Raw genomic sequence first — 6147 nt, 5'->3', positions numbered from 1 at the left:
GCTATGTTGTATATTCATGTCATTGTTATCCTAAGGAAAATGATTTGCCAGGAACATGCTGTTTATTCATTACAGTTTTTTCCAATTGCTAACACACTAAAATGACATGTATGCATAGCACAATTATTTAAACTGACACACAGAGAGCAAAACCTCTTCTCAAGTCTCCAAAAGTCTAAACACATTTTCTGCTTTACACACATTTTCAATTTCATTTCACAATTCAAAATGTCACTTTTTAAATGCACTGAACCCAGTTATCTGCGTAAGAAACAACAATCTGACATAAAGTCACATGTTTGACATTTCAAAACACTGCCATTCAAAATGACACGACATGAGCTGATTGGCCAATATATACACACCTGGCCAATCACCTCATTGGTTAATTGTTACCACTTCAATCAGGAAGTAAGCACTCTGAAAAGACCACATGTGAGCACCTCTTTTTCTATATATTTTTTCTGCAATTTTCTTTTTCAGTTGACTGTTTGTTGTGAGCATATTTCTGTTCAGTCCGATGTAAATATATCTGCTGGGCATATGTTGTACTGACTTGTTTGGTGAAAAATAAAAACATAAATGTTTCAACAGCATGTGTGTATCTGCAAATATATAGATAGATAGATAGATAGATAGATAGATAGATAGATAGATAGATACTTTATTCATCCAGAAGGAAATTTTAGGATCCAGTAGCTCAGACAACCTTAACACAACAAACACATAAACACATATATCACACATACATAAGAATAAAAATAAAAATCACGCACAGAAAATGCAATGACCATGATAAGGTCTGTGCATGTGAACAATCTGACGAATTTTCTACAATTTGAACTATTTTAGTGTTATGGCAAAGAATACTAAAGATAAGAGTGCTTTTCATTATGCCCAACAGTGTGTAGTTGGTTAGACAAAAATCTGGTAATATGAATGAAGTGTGCGCCATGTGGTGCAAAAGTTAGATTTTGATAATGCTATATGTAGTTCTGGTTGCAGTTCTTCATTTTGCAGGATATATGAGGTATTATAGAAGACACTTTATTGTCCCCAAGGGGAAATTTGTCTTGGACATAGTGCTACAATCTGTTGCTTCACAACATAACCAACAAAAAAACATTCTCAGATTAACATAGAATAAAATACAAATACAAAAGGATAAAATCAACATGAAAGTGAGATCAGCACAACATCCTAAGACACAAAAGACACAAAAGAAGGACACACATGACAGCACGAACGACACAACGTCCTAAGAGTGAACTGTAATAATTAAAGTGTGAGGTGCAAAAAGTGCTGATGTATTTACTGCACCCCTGCTCTGCTGGGCTAAGATTTACTATTGGAGTTCAGTATTTTGCAGTTTGGGTGTGTGGTTTTGTGAATCGTGTTAAGTATTTTGATAAAACCACACTAGTTTGCAAAATTGTGTTTTAGCAATTGGAAAAAAACTGTAACACAAAACACAATCGCAATCAGAAAAAAAACTATGTACAAAGCACAGGAGACACACAGCACACACAACAAATATCCCACGCTCACGACAAGCCAAATCCTACAGCACCGCCAACTGTCTGCCTGCCGCGGCCGCCTCGGAGCTGTAGGTAACTGGCGGCATTCTGTCTGAATTCGGTCCATTTTGCAGACGTCTGTGGTGCGTTGTCCTGTATTTTGGATCATCAGGTCTATGGTGTAGAGCTTAGATCGGGCCCAAAAAATCCAGCCCGACCCTACCCGAGCCCGTGCACGTTGCGTCCGAGCCCGGCCCGGCCCCACACATTAACTGTAATTATGAGCCCGAGCCCGATTTAAACCTGACAATGTCTTAGTACGTGGGCCGTTATAACTGACGTTCTCAACTACAGTTCAGAGTTGTTTGAACTACAGAAATCTGTTTAGAATTATCTTAATGAATAACGCAACAAGGACGAAGCATGGAAACTGCTGTTAGTTTATTCAGAACGGATCGGATCTTGACCCTATAGCTGCTCCCTCAGCTGAATAGTGAGGGGAACAGATCAAGGCAGCAACATAATCAAAGCCCTGGAACCATATAGGAGACTTTCTGGTCTCCATCACCTAATTAATACCTAATACGTCCTTCTCCACGGTCTGCATGACGCACTGGCCGACAACAGTGCTGCAGAGGAGAGGAGACACGATGTAGCCCAGTTTACCTCCCACTCAGGTCAGGTCAGGACATCCACCCAGAGTAAACAAACCGGGAACTATATTCTCAGACAGGCTTGCTGCAAAGCAAATCATTCCACCCAAGTACTATATTCTTCCGCCTGAGAATATAGTTCCCGGTTTGTTTACGGTTAGAAGATGGCTGTGTCTCATGTTACGTTGTTTATTGTACACGCTGTGACTCTACAAATCACAACATGTAAATAGGAACATGTTGGCGTTATTTTGTCACTTATTCGGAGCAGTAGGATTACTGGAACCATTCACCTGCATGTTCTGTGCTGGCCTGATGCCGCTGGAGCCGTCAGACAGCGTTACAGCACGCACGGAGATGAGAAGGGTATGTATGGACTTATCTAACTCTGGGGGATACGGTGAACAAGCTAAGTTCCCAATAAGTCGGCGTGTTCCTTTAACACTTTTTGAAATATTCAACCTTCTTTGAGGCTTTTAAAAAAAACACGTTTTGGATAAAATGTTCAGACTCAGATTGGGAGATTCAACTGACTGAGTGAGGAGCAGCAGATGCTAATTTAGTTTTACTTTGCTATACCATCCACAGTTTTAACTCATACATTTATTTTACATCAAAATGTAGGGAATCTTGTGTCCTTTCTAACAATGTGCTCAGGGAGGCAAACTGACTTTCACACGAGGCACAGTGAGCTTCCAAGTGAAGCCATGTCCACCAACTTCCACCCTGCCTCCTGTACTAAATCCTACTAAAAAATAGAAATACCAGGAGGAGAAGAGAAACAGGCCCTTTTCAGACAGCTAATGTCCTCACATTTCTTACACAACACACACCATTCTTGCATGATCAGCAGGGTGTCATAATGTCTCTCACAGTATTAAACATTAAGCGATAGGAGTTAGGGTTTTTGAACTAGAAGCAGGACTATCTAAGATGCGCTAGAGCAGTCATTCCCAAACAGTGGTCTGTGGACCACTAGTGGTCCGTGGAAAAGCAAAATAAAATATAAAATAATAGTTTTTTAACCTTCATTTTACCAGGAAATTCCCATAAAAATTAGCAATATGTATATTGATATAAAATTTAAATTAAATTAAAATGTCAAGTTATTGTATGATTAGTAAAATAGGCTAGTGGCGCTCGGCCGTGACATTCAAGTCCAAATTCTGAAGATTAATAATCAAAGCCTGAACCTGATTATGTCCTCGGTGATTGGGTAAATAAGTAAATTAAATATGTGGCAGCCGTTGTGTGCAGTAAACTTTCTTTTAACGAGCCTGTTGTACTGATGAGATGACCAGTTCTAGTTTTAGTGCTAGTAGGCCTATTAATTAAGAGGTGCAGATTAATTCAGGTAGGACTGTGTGTAGACATATTTTATTATGTATATTATGAGGTGGTCCGCGAAAATTCTTGATTACAAATAGTGGTCCACACACACAGAAAGTTTGAAAACCCCTGGTCTAGAGCCTCTTCTCTGTGAAAACAGCTGCTGGTGTTGAGGCTTGAAGTCAGTTAGTCCATCATCACATCATGTTAGCTGACAATAACTCCTCTTCTCCTTTGTTCATCTTCTCTCCTCCTCTCTTCTTTTTTCCTCCCCTCTTTTCCTGTCCTCCTCTCCTTTTCTGTGTGTGTGTTAGAGGAGGGAGGGGGAGACTTTTTGTTTGACAGGTGAAAAATGTCCATGTAATGATGATTATACCTCTGAATCAGGGTTCAAAATTAACTTTTTCGTCCACCAGCCAAATGGCTAATGAATGGTCACATTTAACCAGCCACTCTATAGACTACCATTGTTTTTTGGCTGGTGAGTGGTGGTGAGTATTCAATATTAAATAAATTAATAAATACATAAATAAATAAATAAATAAATAAATATGCCTTTGAAATACATCATGAAATAAATAAATGAGGCAATAAATACATAAATAATTAAATGAATGTAAATAGTAATGAACATGAATCAATTAGTTTAGTTAAATAAATACAGTATATTAAAAGATTTTACTTTTAATTATTTAATGGTACTTTTATTTCATAATGCCAAATCGGGGGGCGTGGCTATCTCTCACATAGAGCTCAACGGTCCCGCCCACAGCGGGTTCTGGAAGTAAAAATATAATGCAATTTCTCCATTGACATTTGGAGTATAAGCCATAAAATGGTAACCGTCGATGGTAGACTTAAACCCAGCTACGACATGACTCAGAGATTGTATATGCTCATATAGACGCAACAAATCATGGGGCGCTACCCTTGTTTAGAGATAAATGTCTTATTTACATGTCTTGGATAAGTACTTCATTACCCACCAGGGGCAATTCTAGGATCTGACCTTTGGGGGGGCTCAGCCCCTAATGAAAAGTTGATAGCAGTTAACCTGGGGGGGTCCGGGGGCATGCCCCGTACGATTTTTTAAATCATGACTTCTGGTGAGTTTGGGGGAAATAAATAGACAGATTGAGACATGCAATTATGACAAACTATCAACAGATTCAAGGCATCTGCTGTGAAAAAAGATGTCATCTACAAAGCATGATTATTGCAGCACACATACCCAGGGGCGTCGGACTGAGTGGGGGAGGGGACTGAGTACCCAGGGTCCTCATGTGAGGAGGGCCCAAAAAGATGCTAGAATTAATAGCTGTGGATGCAGGGAGGGGCCCATAGAAAATGCCTTTCTACAGGGCCCAGAATTTTGAGCTACACCCCTGCACATACAGTACCTTGAACTGGTAAAATAAGCCTTAACGTATTCTTAGACAGGATTATTCATGGTTTTTTCTGCTTTTTCATTTACATCATTGATAGAAACTGATATGGTTATACAGCTAAATGAGGAATAATCTAATCTAATAATGCCTCTGGACCAGATGGGGAAAATCCAACATCTGTTTTTTTAAGAGCTATAGGGGGACACGGACCCCCTGCAGTCCTCCAGAGTACCCCTAGGGGGACATGTACCCCCATTTGAGAACCACTGCTCTAATGGATCAATGTGAAGGATGTGGATGTAATGGAGCTGTGAGAGTGTAATCTGGTCCTCTGAGATGAAGTGAAGGACTACATGTTTGAATCCGAGCTGCAGCAGTGCTGCTGTGTGCTGATGTGACCTATGTCAGATGTCTTGTGTATCACTCGGAGCCGGTCGGGTTGGTAACAGCCAGTTTATTCAGCCTCTGCCTGCTGTAAAAGGAACTTCGTTGACACTGCTCTCGATTATAACAAGGTTTATTACATCAGAGATTTCAGCATCAATTTACAGACACCATGGACATCTGGAGAGACGACCGACCCAATCTTCAAAATTTGTCGCTCTGCCTTTTCTTTGTGTGAACACAGTATATATTCTGTACATTGTATTAACATAGGACGTGATATATGTAAGTATATCATTGGAGCAGGGAACTGACCAATCGATGCCTTTTATCTGGCATAACTCCAGAAAAGGACTCTTCTGTCTTGGGGGGACCTCTGCTCATGTTAACAGTTTCCAGATGTTTTCAGTAAAAGTGGGGTAAAGTTCATGCATCTCCTTATACCAAGAACTTAGATCACAATTGTAAATCGTCAGATACCACACTGCATTTACAATGGAAGACAACAGCTAGCGTGCTCTGTCTCCATGGAAATCCTCCGTTGCTGTGAGGAATTTCCCATCTCTACAACCTCATTTTCTGTGTGCAAAACTTTGACGCTTACTTTAGCGAAGCAATCTACATGAATAATGAATGTATATGTACATTATGTAATTGAAATAAATTAACAAAACTGAAGCTGTTCTCTTACAAATTAACAAAGAGTCAATACATAAACAAAATTATAATATGGCTTCTTCATACTGGACTGTTACTTGTTATCCTTTTCAGTATTTTAACAGTTAATAATAATAATTATGTACTGGACTTCTCCCTCAGTATAAAACATCAAGCAGATCGTAAGTCAATATCTCAGTACATCGTGTGTCCGTACGA

The sequence above is a fragment of the Sander lucioperca genome, chromosome 12, assembly GCF_008315115.2.
Source record: "Sander lucioperca isolate FBNREF2018 chromosome 12, SLUC_FBN_1.2, whole genome shotgun sequence".
Taxonomy (NCBI): domain Eukaryota; kingdom Metazoa; phylum Chordata; class Actinopteri; order Perciformes; family Percidae; genus Sander; species Sander lucioperca.
The sequence above is the reverse complement of the archived record's forward strand: the minus strand, read 5'-3'. Positions refer to the sequence as shown.